The sequence below is a fragment of the Corythoichthys intestinalis genome, chromosome 8, assembly GCF_030265065.1.
Source record: "Corythoichthys intestinalis isolate RoL2023-P3 chromosome 8, ASM3026506v1, whole genome shotgun sequence".
NCBI classification, from domain to species: Eukaryota; Metazoa; Chordata; class Actinopteri; order Syngnathiformes; family Syngnathidae; genus Corythoichthys; species Corythoichthys intestinalis.
The window spans coordinates 43,559,947-43,581,722 of record NC_080402.1 but is presented as its reverse complement, the minus strand read 5'-3'; the positions used below and the strand labels follow the sequence as shown (position 1 = coordinate 43,581,722).

The 21,776-nt window shown below is 39.4% G+C and overlaps 2 protein-coding genes across 5 annotated transcripts in view; one reads left to right on the top strand and one right to left on the bottom strand.

Moving 5' to 3' along the window:
- Positions 1-9,981, bottom strand: part of LOC130920013 (target of Myb1 membrane trafficking protein-like) — a 64,186-nt gene extending 54,205 nt beyond the window's left edge. Inside the window, exons 1-3 of the mRNA XM_057842754.1 lie at positions 8,278-9,981; positions 8,171-8,204; positions 7,957-8,095 (exon numbers count right to left, since the gene is read on the bottom strand). The gene's annotated coding sequence lies outside the window, so the exon portion shown is untranslated. The remainder of the gene's footprint in view (positions 1-7,956; positions 8,096-8,170; positions 8,205-8,277) is intronic.
- The window catches only part of grk4 (G protein-coupled receptor kinase 4), an 88,214-nt gene that overhangs the window by 15,198 nt on the left and 51,240 nt on the right, over positions 1-21,776 (top strand). The gene's annotated exons all lie outside the window — the stretch shown is intronic.

The following is a 21,776-nucleotide window of genomic DNA, read 5'->3' as shown; positions in this document are numbered from 1 at the left end:
TATTGCTAAACTAAATCACAGATACCTGCAAAAATTTGATTTTTTTTTTTTTAATTTGTTTTTTTCAACAAAACATCTGAGCTCATGGACTTTTTGTACTGTAAAAATTTCAAATACAAGTTATCAAAATGTATTTTCATCCAGAAATTACTCGAAGAAATTTAATGAAAATGAAAACGGTCATAGACAACAAAGCCTGCCATTGTTTGCGTTTTTGCATCGGAATAAATGAGCTGAGAAGTTGTGCATCGAGCCTATATTGCCTGGCACTACAAGATTTCTTTTGTGACATCTAGAAATGCATGGATGCATTAACTACCACAAACGGATCTACTGTATGTATCAGTCACATTATGTAACTCATAATTTGTTCCCAGGAAATAAGTGGTATCTCCTAGGCTGTTTCGTCAAACTGACATATAAAAACACTTTTGTTTCCCAAAAAGTTTTGGTTTGTGGGCACAACTTTGAAATTCTATTTTCCACTTTTCTTTACTGTTGTACTTTCTAATGATTTTATATATGTATATATGGACAATAAGACGGTACAAAAGAAAGCCCGCCCGTCTCATCGGACCATAGGACATGGTTCCAGTAATCTATGTGCTTTTTTGACATGTCTTCAGCAAACTGTTTGTGGGCTTTCTTGTGTACCGTCTTCAGAAGAGGCTTCCTCCTGGGGTGACAGCCATGCATACCAATTTGATGGAGAGTGTGGCGTATGGTCTGAGCACTAACAAGCTGACCCCCCACCTCTTCAATCTCTGCAGCAATGCTGACAGCACTCCTGTAACGAGTCACATGACATTTTGGAGGGAAAATACAAGCAGTATTCAATTTGGACATTTAGGAATATACGTAATTTCTAAGGGGTGTACTCACTTTTTTTGCCAGGGGTTTAGATATTATAGGCTATATTTTGAGGGGAAAATAGAGTAAATCTATTATATAAGCTGCACACAGACTAGTTTTCATTGTGTCAAAGTGTCATTTTGTCAGTTAAGTATCTGCAGAAATGCGAGGGATGTACTCACTTTTGTTATACATTGTATATTATTTGCACACACTGGAGCAGGGATTTTGCCCCATCTTTTCTAGATCAGTCAGATTTCTAGGCTGTCGCTGAGAAACACAATTGAAGCTTCCTCCAAAGGTTTATTTTTTGGGTTTAGAGCTGGAGACTGGCTAGGCCTCTTCAGAACCTTGATATGCTTATTACAAAGGTCGTCTTTGTTATTCCTGGCTGTGTGCTTCGGGCCATTGCCATGTTGGAAGACCCAGCCACGACCCATCTTCAATGCTCTGAGTGAGGGGAAGTAGGTTGTTCCTCAATGTCTCTGGTGTTCTTGGGATGGTACTCATCATTCTTCTTCCTCCAAACATGGCGGATGGAATTAAGACCAAAAGGTTCCATTTTGGTGTCATCTGACATCATGCCTTTTCCCATGACTCCTCTGGATCATGCAAATGTTCATTGGCAAGCTTATGACGCACCTGGACATGCGCTAGTTTTAAGTAGGAGAACCTTGCGTGCCATGAATGATTTTTAACCCATGACATCTTGGTGTATAACCAACAGTAATCTTGGAAACTGTGGTCCAAGCTCCTTTCAGGTCATTGACCAGCTCATCTTGTGTAGTTCTTGGCTGATTTCTCCAAAATTTCAGTCGATTGCCGATATCCAAAGCAGATTTCGTAAGCCAATATTTGAGGCAAATATATACCTTTTTTTAAAGCATGAAGATTTTTAGAAAATTGCATCAACAGCTTCAAATTTACAATGATGACCTGAGACTAAATTCGGTCTAGTGCTACCAAGCTAACGAATGCCGCAGTTCTTATGATGATTATACACACTCACCAAGAAAAATACATTATTTTCACATAATTAAAACCACCAGGATGTCACGACGAGATGTAAAAGGTAAGAGAGTTTAAGAGGATGCTCGCCATACTATGGCTAAAGCTAACGAGAATGCTACGTTAACGCTACAAGTTACATTTAGAGTGTAAGGATCATTCAATAAACACCTTAAATGCTAAAGCAACATTGCATATTCTCTCATGCAAGATGAAACAAATGTTACAAAATTTACAAACCAGGCAAGCCTTAAGCTTCCTGTAAGAGCCTGCCCTCAAGCTGCTGCAGGGACCTTCCAGGGTTCTACTGTCAATAAGCAGTTGCCACAGTTGCCCACATAGATGCCTGATCAAAATCCTTTATCAACTTATTTTTTATCGGCCGATGTTGGGGAAAAAAGTCCATATATTGGCTCGATATGCCGGCTGGCCAATATATATGTCAACCTCTAGTTAAGAACCCATTAGGTGAGATCTTGCATGGAGCCCGAGTCCGAGGAAGATTGATAGTCGTGTTTAGCTTCTTTCATTTTCTCATAATTGCGGCAACAGTGGATCTTTTTTCACCAAGCTGCCTGGCAATTGCCATCCCAGCAGTGTGAATGTCTACAATTCTGTCTCTGGTGTCTTTGGACAGCTCCTTGGTCTCGCCAAGTTAGTAGTTGGAGTCTTTTGTATGGGGTGGACAAGTGTATTTATGCAGCTAACCACCTCAAAAGGTCTTTCTAATTTAGGAAAATAAATGGGAGTGGAGGTAGACTTTTTAAAGGTGACTAACATTTTTTGAGGCTCATAATTCTTGCTAATAGATTTTCACATACTTATTGGCAGTATTATACAAATAAAATAAATATTGAACAAAATCTTACATTTTGATTTCTGGAAAAACCTTTTAGATTGTCTCTCACAGTGGACATTCATCTACAATGAAAATTTCAAATACTTATTTTCCTCACTGTACTTCATGTTAGATTGCAGTTGATTTCTTCCAGTGACACAAAATGAGTTAATTAGGTTTTTGTATTTTCAAAGAATCAAAAACCTGTTCCAAGTGTGTCAAACACATAGAATAACAATTGGTTTTCCATATGGAAATCATATTGTTTCACGAACCGCTAATTAGAAATCAATACATTTTATAACCTTTTCACCTTGCAAACTCTAGAGATATAGCCTTGGTTTGGGAAAAGTTCTTATGTGGCTAACATATCTCTGTTGCCTACCACCAACCGTTAAGCTGTTGGCCAGGCTTAGTTCACCTCCTTCTTACTACTTGTAAGAGGTTTCCTGTGACATTAAGCCAGTGTAGCTTTATTAGTTTTGTGGTCAAAGACAGAGCAACACTTGTTGTCATCACTCTGGGGTGTTTCCTCCAGCTGAGGCTCATAAGGTCCATTGCTTTTTGACTGTCCCTTCACATGGGACTCATTTTATAGTCATTAGTCCCACAAATGGTCTATGTATAGAATGCATTTGTTGCAGAGGCAGCTTTGGAGCAAATGGGACATTGGCTGACTGCTGAAATCTGCACTTTCAGACAAAATGATTGAACATGGAGCAGCATTGTGGTGTGCGTGTTTAGCACATTCACTTCGCAGCCTGTTATGGATTTGAAACTTAGGCCGGCTGTATCTCTGTTGCTTTTGTTTTAACTACGCTACCAAGCCACCTGAAAGCCACATGAATGTAAGGGTCTCTTGAATTTAACTTCATGGCATACTGTATGGTACTTTTTTTTATTTGAAAGGAGAGTGGAGGCAGCAATTACAAGAATACACCCCTTGGCAAGAGTATGAAGACTATAGAGGATAACGGATAATAAAGTGTCTCCCACTAAGGCACAGTAAATTTGTAATCTAACTTTTATGTGTAGTTATATTTTTCATTTCATGGCTTTACCATGGATAAATTTGCAAATGATGTGTGATCATGTTAAATCCTGTTAACGGGATTGGGGGAGCAAGAAAAAGGCAGCGATATCATGAGACCTTGCGGAGTGCCTTATCAGTTTCTTCTTTTTTTCCACTCTTTCTTCTCTTTGCATTCCCCACAGTTGGAAAATTGGAGCTAAAGCAACCATGGCAATTTGATTTTTTCTTGACAATCATAGCATTTTGTTTTTGGTTCAACTTTTTCAGTCATTCAGTGATTCGTTCTGCCATGTCACATTACATTCACACACTAAATGAATTGCTAAATGAAAAGCCTTTTTTGAGTTGTTGATTCGCTTTATCTGGCATGAGATGTTCTTTAATGTGGGGTCAGTTTATCAATGCTGTACAAGATAGTCAAGGGCACAAAAAAAAAACGACACACAGGCCGTGTATTGGTGTCCCCCTTTTCTGAACAAATTACATGTAAAGTAATTAGAGTGGAGAGATGACATACAGGCAGCACAGTAGCAGAGTGTTTAGCACGTCCTGTCTCACAGATCTGAGATTGTTTGTTCAATCCTGGCTATGGCCTCCCTGTGTGGAGTTTGCATGTTCTCCCTTTTCTCCGGGTACTCCGGTTTCCTCCCACATTCCAAAAACATGCATGATAGAATGAATAGGCACTCCAAATTGTCTGTAGGTTTGAATGTGTGCGTGAATGTTTGTTTGGCAACCAGTTCAGGTTGTTCCCTGCCACCTGCCCGTTGTGAGCTGGGATGGGCTCCAGCACCACCACGACACTCATTAGGATAAGCGGTTCAGAAGAAGAATGAATGAAAAAAGATAACATACTCTAAAGAGCGAGTGATATTTTTTTGTCAATACAAGTGAGCTGAGGTGATGGGTGTTAGGGATATTTCTTATATAAGTATCCGTCCACTGTAAAAATGACCTTGGTGCTATCATCACAATTAGGCATGTGCTGGTTACTGGTTTCAAGGTATACCGTGGTATGAAACATCACGGTTTAAAAACCACTAAAATTTTCTGTCATACCGTAGTAACGGTATTAGCCATTTTTGAAAAAATGTAGCGAGAAATCCGTGGCTTGGAGCGGCATTGCTCACCCACCCCCTTCCAGTTGTTGCTCTGTCCTGTGTCTGCCAGTGACACTACACATGAGCCCCCCCCCCCCCCCAAAAAAAGTTGCTAGTACGGGAGTACTTCGGCTACTGAAAAGAAACGGACGGCTGCAACTTAAATGAGGAAGGTCAGCGACATGCAGGCAACACCACCAACATGATTTCACATTTACGTGAGCATCATCCGTCACTTTACACAAAATTTAAGGTAAGTAAACGATGTCATGAACGTTTTATCACCAGCTACGAGAGTTCAGTCAAGGTGGTTTAGTGTGTCTAGCGATGGTAAGCTTGTTAACGAGGCAGGCAACTTGGCTAGTTAGCATGCCAAGACGGCTAACTAGTTTCCTCTATACATATAGCCCACTTTTATCCTTTGCCATTGTAAACATCTGCCAATTTGCTGAACTGATGTTGTAAAAATTTTTTTTAAAAAATTAAAAATAAATAAAAAAATAAAAAAACCTGTTCAATAGAAAAAAGTTTTTTTTTTAACCCATACATCTAAAAATAACACATTTTAGAGCTATAATTGCAATCCTGTGAAACCGCGCTATTTTTGCTCAATACTGTCAAAATCTCATACCGGCACATGCCCAATCACAATACTGATTTTCAATTAAATGGTAATTTTATATTAAAATTTGTCTAGCGTTGTTTATTATTTTTTGTTTTCATTTCAGAGCAACAAAACTGAGCAACCAGTAGTCACATATACATTGTCACACTAGTATGCACACAGTAATAATAGTGAAATGGATGAAAAAAAAAACACAATGGCGTGTGAGTTTTGGGTGTTGGTGGTTCCCAAATTTAAAAGTAGCTTTTCTCAATTTATTTGAGCTCAGCTGCGAGTGTGAGTGAGTCGGGTGTCGGCTTGAAGTGGAAATACTAGATATGTGATCAAGACCATCTCAGAGAAAATTTCTGCTTGCTTCGGCTGGGTGATCAGACCAAAAAGAATCACAATTTTTAAAAATATTGTCCGATCTTCATTGTTTTTATGATTATTTTTTTAACTGGTAGTTTTAAAGAATCTGCAATGAGCATGTACGAAACTAGAGAGTTTGTAAACATTTCATTCACACATGACGATAAATTAGCTGCAATTCCTTTGCCTCTTGCAAACACTTCTCACGGTCAATATTTAAAACAGCAACAAATGAAACTGCATTTTCATTTTTAGCGAGTGATCTGCTCTGCTGTGTCACTTCCTCTTCATTCACTGAGTGAATGACTAAAAGAATTAGCTTTTTCAGCAAGTCAGCTAACCTTACAGTTTGTCATGATTGATACACTTGTCTCATCTTATGGACATGCACTATCAACGGCGTCCTTATCTCCATGCCAATGGCCAATGTGGAGTCAAACCAGAAAAAACAAAAACAAAGAATCACCTAGATTTGATATAAATGGCAATTGAATAATAGATTTATTATATTTTTCATACATGTATGCGCCTTTAAAGCAAATGTTTTTTTTCCCCTTGTTAAACTATTCGGTGAGTGATTCTTTTAAACTTATCTTCCTACTCAACTGATTAATGTTTCAATTCACTCAAACTGTTATGCACATTGTAAGTGCCTAAATAACATTTGGATAATTATTTATGTTAACGTAAATAATTTTTTGGGTTCTATAAAACGAGTTGTTAATTGCTATTTCGTTAAATCAGACAGGATTGCGGTTTGTTTATTCAGGTTTGGTGGGACGGGTTTGTGATGTCATGTTGTACAATATAACGCTGGGCGGGGGCTGTTTTGGACGAGTCGGTCGGCGTGACAGCAGTAAGTATTAAGAAAAGGGCTCAGATAATTTTTTGACCTACGTTCTTTATATCTACCTCCTTTGCCATCCATTTCAATTGCTCTTTTTGTTTGTATCTAATGTGAAATCGTGAATTAATTTTTGTTGCATTAAAGAACTAACGTAAGGAGCAACATGAGAGTGTATCTTGGCTCGCTGTCTCGCGGTGAGGAGGAAGACAAGAGGATAGCGTCAGACTGAAGGGCTATTCGTTGTGGATTGTACACACATCACTACTGGTACTGACTTGTAAACATTCTGCCTTTTGGACAAAGTTAGGTGAATTAGGTTCGAATTCCAAGCAACCGTGAACATAGTGAGCGGTGTCTAAAATGGATTTATTTTTAGATTTCAAAAAACAAGTTTGCAGGTGTGTTTTGTGTTCAGCCAGGTGTCTTAACGTAATGTTCGTGCCGTATTAGTCTGTATTAAAGGGATGAACCTTTTTAATGCAAATGAACCACTGCTCATAAATCTACTTCTATCTCATCAATGTGTATGTCCAGTTTGCTTTTTGATCCAGTTGCTTGCTATTGTGGGAATGGCGTGGCTCATTGGTAGAATAGTTATCCCCCAACCCAGAGGTTGTGGGTTCGATTCTCTGCCCTGATGAACTCCCTTTCTGAACCCCACATTGCTCCTGGTGCTGGGTCATCAGTAGGGGGCTGGCGATGTAGCATAGAAGCGCCTTGAAAAGGTGGAAAAGCGCTATACAAGTATAACACCATATTGTCGTCATTAATTTTATTGACCTACCCTGTGTCCATGTTTGTCACAGGGTGCTGAAATGCACTGATGCCAGCATCCACTTTTGATTGAATAAATTGTTGCCTATGCAATAAGACATCATTAATCACTCTAAACTTTGTTTACATGTTTGTCATCTTGCGAAGGCTGGCAGTGGGAGCTAATAGCCATCCCAGACTGACGGAAATGGCTTGACGCCATTGTCAAAAGGGTCTATTGTCTTTAACTTGTAGCCTTTGTTTGATAACTTTTAAAACAATGATGGACACCACAGCAACGTATCTTTGTTAAGAGCGAATAAACATATATGTACATCCTTATTCAAATGAATTACTGGTTCATGTTGAGGATCATGAGCGTTGCAAGCCTATGTAGCATCTTAACATTTTGTGGGATTTGACAAGCAACTCGCAAACTTCAGTTCATTGATTTTTAGTCTAGGTCGTAATTAAGGGATATGAGAGTGGCCCTCATAATTTGAATGTGATTGTCATCTTGATCTTAGTAAAATCATCACTCATCCCTACCTGTAGATGCTGCTCACTTTTCTGGATTTGGCGTAAGACCTTAGCCAGGGTCATGAAGTGGTGGAAAATACTGGCTACAAACAATTGCTGAAGGCATACACGAGTGAAAAGGTGTTCATATGGGGAGGGGAACTTGAAGCTGAAAGGAGTCAAAACAAAGCAAAACGTGAGAGGTAAGGAATGGATTAGCAGTAGCGCTGTTTTCTGTACTCACACATTCTGTCTCTTCCCTCACAAGCTGTCTTCCACTGTGAATATACAGACAGATTACTTTAGGCAAACACTGGGCCTTTACTTTCAATAGCCAACAGAGATACTCACAGCTAATGTTTTCCTTATCTGGGGCTACTCCAGCCAATCACATGCTGCAAGTGAGAGCAACTGGAAAAGCAACAGCCCATTCATTTATCACGGCCAGGCTCCATTGTGACTGCATGCGTGAGCTTGCTCACATTACAATGGCTGTAAACTATGTGTGACCCTGTCTCATTTCCTACCATTTAAGTCACGTTTTTGGGGAGTACTGAAGTCGTCATCTTTGTGCTGCTGCGGGGTGTGGTGCAGTGGCGACAAGGCATGGGATCGGATGTCTACTAATATTTAGTTAGGGATGTCCCGATCACATTTTTCTCCACCTGAGTCAAAGTCACTTGATATGAATATCTGCCGATATCACGTTCCTATCTCATATATCTAAGTAATGCATTCAGGAAAAAAGGAGCATATTGAACCAGTTTTAATTCTTCATTACAAAAGTTGAAACGTCACTGGCGCTCTTCAGGAGTTAGGGCAGCACGGCCGATCTCCATGGGCACAGGCTGGTTTAAATGAGTGGGAGTAACAACTGGAAAAGGCTGAGAGGCAGAGGGTGCGTTCCGACGTCCCCTCTCTCGCCGTCGGGTCTGAATCCAACGGTCAATGCGGGTTACAAGGGCAATGGCTTCATCAAGGGTGCTGGGTAGATCATAGGAGACGAGCTCATCATTGATGTAGTCCGCCAGGCTGTGATAAAATGCGTCTATCACTGCTTCCGTGTTCCAGTCGCTGCGCCTCACCAGTGGGGTGGCGTGGGTCAGTGGTAGAGTAGTTGTCCCCCAAACCCAGAGGTTGTGGGTTCAATTCTCCGCCCTGATGAACACGCCTAAGTGTCCTTGAGCAAGATACTGAACCCCACGTTGCTCCTGGTGCTGCGTCACCAGTAGGTGGTGAGATAGTGTAAAGCGCTTTGAGCGCCTTGAAAAGTGGAAAAGCGCTATATAAGTGTAACACCATTTACCATTCTGAATTCAGTCGAATACTCTGACACTGACTGATTGCCTTGACGGATGGTCATAAGGGCGCGGGATGTCTCGGAGTTAGAAAAGCCCGGGTCGAACACTTTGATCATTTCATCAGCAAAGGCATTGAAGTTATTAAAAGCTGGTGTTTTCCTCTCAAATTCCGCTGTTCCCCAAAGCCGAGCCCGACCAGTCAAGTGGGTGATGACGTATCCAACTTTTGCCCCTTCGTTTGAAAAGGTCCGGGGTTGCAGGGAAAATTGGACTTTGCAACTTGTCAGGAAGGCTCATACCTGAGTTGGATCGCCGTTGAAGTGTTTGGGGTTTCCAATCTTTGGCTCGGGAGCGTCAATAGCCAAGGCTGGGTTCACCGGAACCGGGGCTTCTGGAACCAGATCACTGGATTGTGGTAACGATGGAGTTGCCATTTTGGTGAGAGTTTGGATCACCTGAGTCAGTTGTTCTTGCTGTTGCGTGTGTTTGTTGCCGATCTGGATTAACGATGCGATGTCACCAGACATCCGGGAGACCTCTTCCGTTTGGTGAAGACTGTCCAGGGCAGAGGGTTGATACTCTGGTTCCATTCTGGTCAGGTCGTACTGTCATGTACGAGACGGAGGAACCAGTTGCGTATCGCAGACACAGGATTTCATTGATTTTGACAGGCAAAGGAAACAATCAGGCCAAGAAGTAATGGCTAGTTGGCATGCAAACATATGCTGAATCGCTGACAACCTGACACTGAATGTTGTCTGTTCGAGGGTTATATAGTGTTCTCAGTTGTTCTTTGTGACATAATAAAGGGTACACAGTACATGTGACGAAAGCCTTGTGATGCATGAGGGTGATGCAATATGCTGAAACATTGATAGCTGCAACATTAATATATGCAGTATGATGAAACATTAATAGCTGAAACATTAATACATGACAACTGCAGGTTCAGTTGCAAATAGCAATCACACATAGCAAAACAAATAAATTATAGATACTAGGGCTGCAGCTATCGATTATTTTAGTAGTTGATTAATCAATGAACTAGCTAGTTCGAATAATCGAGTAATCGGATAAGGAACATGAAAAATTAAAATACCTGAGCTGAGCCACAAACGGTATAAAAAATAAATAAGGATCTATGTACAACAAAAGAAAAATTGGCTTACATAACAAAATTGCGCTAGCTTAAATGCTATAAAATGCTTTTTTTACAATGCTCTTGACAAATGGTTCAGACACATACTGTATTCCCACAAAAAACAGCTAAATATGCCTATAAACTAAATTATGAATGCATTAAAAAACATGAGCTCAAACAAAAACGTTGGTCTTAACAGGGAGCAGTTGGATTCAGCCATGTGAAAAGAGGCAGACCAGAGGGCAGTGTATCCATCCTACTCAAAAAAACAAATGCAAACACTTTCAAAATAAACCATACTTTAATTAAACGAATATTCGAAGCAACAAAATTTAATTCGAATATTTTTTTCTAATCGAATAATCGAGTTGATCGATTAATCGTTGCAGCACTAATAGATACAGTTCATAATAATAATAATAACAATGTAACGAACTGGGCTGTAATGTGGCGGTTGTGTTTTGCCTGCTGCTCCTGAAAGCACCGTGTGACTGATGAGAGAGTGAGAGAGGTGCGGCAGAGTTTTTACTTACTCTTTTCATGTTCTGTTGTTGGTGCCGTCGGTTACAACGAACACTAGCCGTGTTGTGTTGCACAAGTTCTGAAATAAATTATTAAAAACCTGGAGACGCTGGTGACATCATTATTGCTGTTAAAATAATAATAATAATGATACAGTGGTACCTCGACATACGATCACTTCGACACACGATCTTTTCGACATCCGACGTAAAATTTGACTTGCGATTTGTTTCTACATCCGACGACATGCTCGAAATACGACTACATGACAGCACCGCAGACGGACGCATGGCTGAATTTCTTGTGAGAGAAATCAACCCAGGTTTTAAAATGGTTGGTACAGGTGGTGAAACAAGGAAAAATTTGACGCTTACCTTCTAAATGAAGATGCAAATTATAGAGAAATATGAGCGTAGGGTGCACATCTGTGAACTGGCTAAACAATACAACTCCACAGTCCCCCTCTGACCACTGTTCGCCAGTCTTCATAAGTTAAGTTGGCAATTATTATTGTGGTTACATCGCCAAATAAATCGCCAGCTTTGTCAGGTTTTTATCATTTATTTCAGAACTTACCCAACACAAAACGCCTGCTGTACGCCGCAATTGACTATGTACTTAGGAAAACATTGAAAGCGAAAGTAAACTCAACCGCACCGCTCCTCCCTCTTGTCACGTCAGTCACGTGGTGCGTTCAGGGACAGAAACGTCTGCCACATTAGAACCCGATTCGTTACATTATTACAGGAATTATTATTATTATTATTATGTTATTATTCCGATTTGTATTTATAATTAATGTGTTTAGCTATATGTAATTTCCATTTGTAAAAGTACCAGCAGTATTTATTAAGGATTTAGTGTAGGTTTTTGGGCTGTGGAAGGAATTAATGAAATTATAATGTGCTCCTATGGGAAAATCCTGCTCGACATACGACCATTTCGACTTACAAACAAGGTCCTGGATCGAATTAACTTCGTATGTAGAGGTGCCACTGTAATAATGAGAGTCGAGTCGTTCTCGAGATCGTAGACATATTCCAGCTGGATTGTCGAGCCAGTTCACTGACTTTGCACACCACACTCATATTTTCATAATTTTCTTCTTAATTTCAATGGAAAGCGTCGCGTTTTTTCCTTTTTTTTCACCACCTGCACTAACCTTCTTGAGACCCATGTCTATCTCTCTCACAAGAAACTCCACCGTGCGTCCGTCTTGCGGGAAAACAATGAATTTTATATGCTGTCATGAATGGTCATACATTTCAAGCTTGTTGTCATATGTCGAGACAAATGACGAGTCAAATTTTACGTCGGATATTGAAAGGATCGAATGTCGAGGTACCACACTCCCCATATTTTTCCGTTCAGCCTCTTTACCTATTTCCAGAGGAATTTTCTGGGCTTCTCGAATTTACATAAAAAAATCAGGAAACATCTGCTTTCAAATAATGTTTTGAACAATATGTATTCTTGAATTAAGAACATTTATGACAAACAAGCTTTTTTTTTTTTTTAAGATTTAATATACTAATTTATTGCTTTAAAAGAGTGTTAAGCTTATTTTCAGCTAGCCATTTTTCTTATTTCAAAAAATCTGAGTAAAATTTACTTGAAGCACTGGCAGATCATTTCGCTTATTTCTAGTAGATTTACACTAAAAACAAGGGAATTTAACTAGTTTTAAGGAGGTGTGTTTTTGCAGTGTAGAAACTGGTTAATATGCCTTTTGCTTACATGACATGTTGGAGAAACTTTATCTCTGGCCTATTTCTTTTTCTCCTCTGGCCCCAACCACCTAACTCTGGATAAGGTGAAGTAAATGAACGGAGGGATTCTTTAGTTGGATGCATTCTTGTCCACCATTATGCAATTTGTTAAGGAACATCACGCAATATCTGTATTGTAAAAGTGACAAGTGTGTAGCTCATCTGCACCCAAACATATTGTGTGAAGATGTAAATACTGGCTGCACGCAGCCGTGCTCAGTCTGGATTCTCTGGACTTGTGGCTGAGCATCAACGTGTGACATGTGTTCATCAGATGGATGAGTGGCTTCTACCACATGGAAGTGCAAAATAAAGTCGAGCTGTGAAGAAAGTGGTGCTATATTATGCTGTGACTTTGACAACTTTGCCAGTAGTGCTGCTCAAAAGCTGTTGAGATACTGTAGCTCTTTGGTATTTACTGTAGTATTATGTCCACATTTAATTTAGGCAATTTTGCGGGTGTCTTATTCTAATATATTTTTTGGGGAGGATATGGTATTTTGGTCTGCTTTGTTGTTAATGTTTTTAAAATATTCTTTCTTTCTCTTATGTCTCTGTGAACAGTGCTTTGATTAAAAGTAGGGCTGTCAAAATTATCGCGTTAACGGGCGTTAATTAATTTTTTAAAATTAATCACGTTAAAATATTTGACGCATTTAACGCACATGCCCCGCTCAAACAGATTAAAATGACAGCAAAGTGTCATTTCCACTTGTTACTTGTGTTTTTTTGGTGTTTTGCCGCCTTCTGCTGGCGCTTGGGTGCGACTGATTTTATGGGTTTTAGCACCATAATTATTATTGACATCAACAATGGCTAGCTACTGGTTCATGTTTTAATTGAAAATTTTACAAACTTTATTAAAACGAAAACCTTAAGAGGGGTTTTAATATAAAATTTCTATAACTTGTACTAACATTTATTTTTTAAGAACTACAAGTCTTTCTATCCATGGATCGCTTTAAAGTGTGTACGACACGAGAAAAAGTCTTAAATAGGATTATTATGTTAATTAGAATCATATTTTGAGACGATTCGACTATATACAACAATTTAGCAAAGCGCAGATGACGAGAAATTAGTCTTTTAATCTGCCGGTTAGCCGCGCCTACCATTATAGGGCTCTAGCGTCCCCAACAGGTGGATGATGTCAGCGGAGTCATGATTTCATCTGATTTAGTATGCAGCCCATTGAGGGGGAATTATCCACAACGAGGAAAACGCGACGAAGAGAGCCGCAAAATGTCATTGTTTCAGTTTCTTTACTCCAATATTTTTACAGGATATTCTTTTTATCCAAGTATTTTCCCAATAGCTAAATAAATGGCTTGAGAAGGAGCAGTCAGCCCCTTGAGGGGGAATTATTCAGAACGAGGAAAGCGTGACGAAGAGAGCCGCAAAATGCCATTGTTTCAGTGTCTCTACGCCAATATTTTTAAAGGATTTTTTTTTTTTTATCCAAGTATTTTCTCGCAATCGCTAAATAAATGGCATGGTCATGACAAATAACAGTCTTGTGCTGAATGGAATATGAAATAATAAAAATGCATTTATTCAAGACGACATGGCAAAATTACTCCATAATGGTCAAAACTGTCGACTTCACCTTTACTGCCGCACCTCTCAAACGATATTTTATGCCACCTAAATCGGGCTTATGTCATTTCCCTTCCCCGGCTTCCCAGTAATATAAACAAACCAAGAGGCATGACAGCTAGCCCACATGCTAACCCGAACCGAGTGATGTTTCGAAGTCTTCGAAGCGGAAAATCACACATAACTAGCCCGGACTGGGTTGTCGATTGTCTTCGCCGATCTGCAAACCGCCCGGCGGAGAGCAATTTACAGCTAGTTCCTAGCTACTACGGACAGGAGAGCTCGCCGGGGAAGCAGCTGGACAATGACCGCTGCCAATCAATGACAATGACATGCCAATCCATGATCAAACGTAAGTAGTCCTTTATTTAAACAAAGTTTGTACTGTTGACTTTGTAATCGCTGTATTCGCGGCTATTTTTAACTCAAAGTTGCAATTTCTGATCGGTCGGAAAATTTGACAGAACACCGTGCACGTGAATGAAGAGGGCCGAGTATACTAGAATTGCTCTCCCGGCGGGGGAATGTGCGACAAGCAGCCGGTCGTCGGCCGAGGGGACAAGGAGCATGTCACAAAATGCAAGCCACCTACATATTTAATGATCCCAGTATTTGACATAGAAAACACGATGTTTACTCACGTCCTCGTAAGTCCTATGGTCCCACAGTAGTAGGGCTTGTTTTGGCCAATATCCACCGGTGAATGGGAACCTTTTGAAACCCCAAAAAGGCGCACACGCCTCTCCCTCCTACAGCAAGATTTTTCTGCAGCCGTTTGGCTGGCATGATGCGAAAAATAAACGTATAAATCCGCAAAATCAGACGACTCCTTAGTCCTCATACAACAGTACGGCTGTATAGTGAAGAGGACTCCTTCCTCCGTACACGTCACAGCGCCCTCTTTCTCTTTGCCGGAAGTCACTCATTTTCATGGCGCGGGATTAAAAGAACTAAATAAATATAGTGATCGCTTCCACACACATCCAAGCAGTCCATTTCATTCAGGAGCATAAAATACCGCGTGTATTATGAAATAAACATGCTTTTTCTTGTTACAGGCACTTTAACAGAATGTTGATAATGTTAATGCCATATTGTTGACTTATTGTTATAATAAACAAATACAGTACTTATTAGGGATGTCCCGATCCAGGTTTTTGCACTTCCGATCCGATACCGATATTGTTTTGGACTTCCGATCCGATACCGATTTTGGCCGATACCGATACTGGCCTATCTGAGCATGTGTTAAAGTTTAAAGTTATTTAGCCTCCTTACTTAGTTGTCAGACTCATGTTGAAAAGGGTTTTAGTACTCTTGATAACAACTAGCCAGCTGAATAAGGTGAGTTTGAATAACACAGAACGGTTTGTAACAAGAAACTGACCTGTTTATTCAGTGACAAACACAAAACATTATAAATAACGAACAGAAATGGCATAGTCAGTCAGTAAAACATGCAAATAATATTGTAATTTGTCTTAAAAAAGCAAAACCCACAAATAACCTCAGTGGAAAATCCCACAAAACCCCCAAGCTATTAGATGCTTTTAATGTTTCGTGCATTAGTTACAATAATTGTATAAAAAGCCTCTCAGGTTTAAATAAACAACTATTTCAGACAGTATCAAGTTAACATTTTAAAACAGTAAATAAAATAAGTTCCCATTCTGTATTAGGAGCTTTAAACTACATTCAATTCATTTAATTTTGGGAATCAACTGTTAAAGTTGTTAAAATTGCTCCCATTATTCCATAATTTTCCTTCTGTCTACTTTCGACATGTGAAAGTTTTAAACTGTTTTGAAGATAGATTCAAGTCAAGATTTTGCCGATTTAGGAGTATTTTAGATAAAAAGTTAATTAGGGTCGCTAGGAAAGTTCACAACAGCCCAGGGAAGTCTCCTGCTTTAAGATGGCGGCTGTTTACTAACGCATCTAGTTGTCCATACTTCAATGTTGCTACCGCCGTCGAGTCTGTCATTTTGCATCTAGTTCTATATACATATGATATCTATTATCTACAATAAAACGATGTTGAAGTAGTTTGTAACTGCTGTCAGCAGCAGTCAGGTAATCTTGTATTTTTTATCCAGCTGCATGAGTTGAGCTAAAGCCGTGAGTTGAGCATTGGTATTACCCGGGTCTATGACAAGCATGCTTTCATCATACTCTCGGGACGCAATGAGAAACTGACCGCGCGTCCCGAAGACCGCGCTGTGTATTAGTTCCGCTTTACTTGACGTATCGGAATTTGGATGTTTGTGAATCATTCTTGAAGCTTCCATGGCCGAATCGCTCAAGGATGTAATGACGGCTGAGTGTGTTGTATCGTGGTTTTAAGTGTTGGATGGTGCGTCTTTACTCATGAGAGATAATGGCTCGTCATCCAGAATGAATTCTTCGGCAATGACTCTTTGGGACTGTCGAGTGCCAGTTTGTCACGCATAGCAAAAGTCTCTGCCAGTGTTAGTTGCCTAGGACCTTTCTTTTTGTCTTCGGTTTTCTTAACATACTCCTCATATTGTTTGTGGTGGTATTTTGCTAAATGCTTGATTAGGTTGGTTGTATTAAAACTTCTTACAGCTTTACCACCACGTTTGACTTTATTGTGGCATATGTTGCACTCTGCCTCTTCGTCTTTGTCGTCCTTTAAGGTGAAATGATCTCACACAGCTGACATTTTTACCGATAAAGTCTCTCGGTAAATTGGGAGACTGTAATGTAGTGTGTTGAAGGTGTGCCGTAAAATGCTGACCGGATTTTAGGGAAACCGAAGCAAAAACTGGAGTAACTCGGTGCGCTGGAATACCCGGACCGGACTTAAAAAAAAAACTGGATCAGAAGTCTGAATCAGAATTTTTCCGTGTCGGCCGATCCGATACCGATCCGCATTTTTTTGCCCATATCGGCGTCCGATCCGATCCAAATATCAGATCGGGACATCTCTAGTACTTATGTACAGTATGTTGAATGTATATATCCGTCTTGTGTCTTATCTTTCTATTCCAACAATAATTTACAGAAAAATATGGCATATTTTAGAGATGCTTTGAATTGCGATTAATTACGATTAAACATTTTAATCGTTTGACAGCCCTAATTAAAAGGTATTAATAGAAATATGTATTAGAACATCTGTATATTGAAGCTGTGGATCAATTTATTGTCACTTTATATTTAAGCTGTATATCAATTTTTTTTGTCACCACATTTAAGCTGTGGGTCAATTTTATGTCAACATTAAAACACTTTCACCGGGGTTTCAATGCTGACCAAAAGTACAGCTATGATCCCCAAACATTTGGCCGTTTTAGCCATTATGCATTTATATAATTGATTGATGATGGCTTTCCATGTAATGAAGAAGCTACCATTTATCATATTCCTTTTTGGTTTTTCAATGGCATTTCTTCCACACGCCGCCCAGCCAAAACCGTTTGATCCAATGACACCGTTCATAACGACCGGAATTCTCATGCGACGCCGGCTGTTTCGTTTGACACCCCAAAAATGACATGAGATATATGAATAAAATAAATGAATAAAATGATACACCGACCATCCGATACACCAACCAACCATCACAAAAAGCTACCATCACAATTTCTGCTTTTGCATTTTCTAGTATTGTTCAATATAATCATAAACTCCACCTTTGTATGACTGCATTACTATATATTGTTTGCTATACAGTTGATTCTTAAAATCTCTATATTTGGTCTGACATGAAATCGTAGTTTATGCTCCAAATTTCATATTTGTTAGGTTATGAATATTTTAGGATCATGATAAATGTAGTGCTGTGGCAAGAGATGGCAGAACAGTGATCGAGGCTCATGGAGTATTTTGCCCTTATGCAAGGTTGTGTCTTTGCAAGAAGCATCACAGCGATGTTTGTCAATAAAGAATGAAAGGACAGCAGTTGTTTAAAAATAAAAAAAAAATAAAAAAAAAACAGAAAATGTATAAAGTTGGATCATCCATTCATTTCTCTGTTCATCTTCATGGCTAATGCTCCTCTTGGAAAGCGGACAATAAGATGTTGCCGGAAATATGCCAAACCTCCATACGTTTCCAGTAACTAAAAGAGGTGAGTGGCGGTGGAGGACATTTAAATGTTGCCGCTAAAATTTCAAACTCTTTTTCTTTTGAAGTATGGGCTGCTGAGCTAGCTGCTCTATGCCTTTTTAAACTTGAGTTGGGTGACAATGCTCCTCACACTCAGACCTGTCCTGAGATCTTATGCGATGATCTCAGAGTTGTCGGATGCCAACTGCACTGATGTTGGTGTTTATGGAGCGCCCCCGTTCTGTCGGAAGGGAGAACCAAAGTTAAATAAATACTTGCGCCATCCGTTATGCATTAAGGGCTCGCACACATGGCTTTGACGTCAGAGTGACATTAAATAGGGTGGGGTTGCCCAATGAGCTCTGACAGGCAGGCGCAACACACTCAGACAGGCATACAGAGACACTTAATTACCACATTCACTAAGCTTTTATTCTGTTCTTTCCACCTGACTTCGAAATTGAAGAACTGCTTATTTTTATCCTTATTGTAAAAAACCAAAAATATTTCTCACACCACTAACGTCAAGGAATTTGAGCTAAGACCACCCAAAACTACCTAAGCAATTAGCCTTTGGACTAAAATGTTTTAAAAAGTAACTTAATTTTTAGACTAAGCCGCTAAAATTACCCCCCACCCCCCCACATGGAACCCTTCAATTTATACTCCAGCAGTGCGACCAATTCATGTATTTTTACGGGCTAATGTCTTTTTGTGTAACTATTCTATAATACAACATACACACCTGTGCCTTAAAGTCCAGTGCATTATTGTATTTATTAACAAATATGTTTTTGTTATGAAATTTGGTGGGTGCAGTTTAGAATCTTGTGGAATAATTGGTAATTCAAAAATTACGGTAATTTCGCTCTGTGTCAGCAATCAACCTTTCTAGTTGCTGTTTTAAATGCACTTTTGATTTAAGTTCTTAAGGAAATAAAAATTAGCATTCTAATACTTGCTTTGGAGCAAGACAAAATGACTCTTTTCATTTTCTAATCTCTCATCCAACCAGTTGAGGCTTCTGCACATTGAGTCTTGGGTCTGCTTAAGGTTTTTTTTCCCAAGAAGGAGATTATTCTTGTCTCTGTCATCTACTGCTTTCTCATGTGGGGTTCAGCTCAGATTCAGTCGCTTAGTACGTGAGGAGCGGTCCTTTTTTCATTTGTAAAATGCCCTGAGACAACTTCAATTTTGGCATATTATAAAACAATTTAAGTATATTCACAGTCTTTCATTGGTCTGAGCAACAGGCTGACATTTTTTGTTAAGGCAGACATAGACTTCACTATCAGTTGACGGGAAATGGGGCGGGGGCCGCCCCATAGGGGGCCTATTTTTTAAAACTTCAAATATTTTCAAAACCAAAACAGGCTCCTCCCTTAGGCATGTATCCTTGAGCAGCGGCATCAAAAAATTCGAAGTTGTTCCCTAATAAAGTCCCAATGAATTATTTTTATATAACGATAACGATTACGCTAGATGCACAAAAGGCAATTTTCAAGATCGATTGCAATGATTAACATATATATTTTTTCCTTAAATAGCGACTGAAATTTTTTATTTAGTGCAATTTTGACATAAGTTTTCAACAGCTAATAAATGACTCAATTTTCACATCAGAAACTTACAATATTTGAGTAATGCATGCAGAATCATCTTAATTTTACTCAACAAAACCAAATTACAGAATCATCTTAATTTTGCTCAACAAAACCAAATTTTGCATTTTTCTGCATACAATCACAACTTATTTTGGTTGAATTCCGATGTCACTTTTGCCTCATCACTTCTTGCCGGCTATCTGGCCCTCGTTGTTTTTAGATGAATGTTACATAAAATAAAACACATAAAAGCCCCCAAAAGTTTGTATGGATGCAGAAATGTCTAAATTACTAGTTTATTTAACAAAAAAAAAACAGGCAGTTGGCCGAAAATTACCTGATTATTTGAAATCCAAAATGGCGCCTATCACAAAACAAAGCTTTTTAAGTTGATGATTTTTGTAAATAAACGCGTAAATCCCGGAATTTCTATAGATATGAATGTAAAACGTCTAGATCAGACATGTCCAAAGTCCGGCCCGGGGGCCAAATGCGGCCCGTGGTCAAATTTCATCCGGCCCCCAGCTTCTGTCATAAAATCAATAACGTCTGGCCCGCACACAGACTTGGCCAGCAGTACGGCTACAAGCATATGAAGTAGCTTAACTAAAAACTAAGAACTAGGTTAACGCTAAATGCTGCTCCTCATTTACCCACTAAAAGGCAGCAGCACTATAAGCAACATTACCACATGTGACCCTTTACTCCCAATTTTGTAAAATGACGACAATCAACAACAAAAAAAAAGTTGACTGCAACGGCCGGCGCTTCAAGGATAGGTGGAAATTGGACTATTTCTTCACTAAAATACGCAAGAACTGTGTCTGCTTCATTTGCAAAGAGACAGTCGCTGTTTTTAAAGAGTTTAATATGAGGCGATATTACCAAACAAGACACGCTGACATGTACGACAAGATTACAGGGAAGATACGCAGCGAGAAATTGAAGCAACTTGAAGCTAGTTTAATTTCTCAGCAGCAGTATTTCGCAAGAGCCCGAGAGTCGAAAGAGAGCCCCACAAAGGCTAGTTGCGAAATTGTTGAAATTATTAATTAAAAACAAAAAATAAAGCAAATGTGACACACAGAATGGCTTGCTAAAATGTGCTTAAATAAATTGTTTTACGTAAAGGACGTCAGCCAAGGTCGGCCCCCCACATTTTTACCACACCAAATCTGGCCCCCTTAGCAAAAAGTTTGGACACCCCTGGTCTAGATTCTTGGTTGAAAGCAAAAAACAGGGCAGTTATCATTCATTTTACGGAAATATTTCAAGCTAAAGTTATGCTAATTGTTTCCGTTCTTTTAAATTTTTTTCCACTACGATTCAAAGTGCATGCATGGTGCTATTTTATATCATAACTATCTTGAATCCTCGACCAAATCACTTATGAGACACTTCTGCCTGCTTGTATGCACTAAAACTTTCGTCCTCTTTCCATCAAAATCTGGCGTTAGAATGTTTCTCACAGTGAAAGCTGCCACGACGCACTGCCTGGCCTGGCTCCCTACAGGAAACCGTGGCGCAATGTCTGTAGGAGCTGTCTTGTCAACTTGGTTGTGCTACCAAGTATCAGGCTGAGGGTGCCAATACGTTTGTTCGGCCTATTGTTGGTGTTTTGTGTAAAATGATAATGATTTTTTTTTTTTTCATTCTCTTTTGTGTTTTTTAATTGCAAGTGAAAGAATTTAAGATATTACTACCAAAGCATTGGTAATTGCAATCATTTTCTGGGAGAAATGAGCATTATCTGACAGAATTGCAGGGGCGCCAATCCTTTTGACCAGTACTGTATTTGTAACAAAATGCATGTGATGTGCAGAGCTTGTTAAGGTAGCCCCTTAAC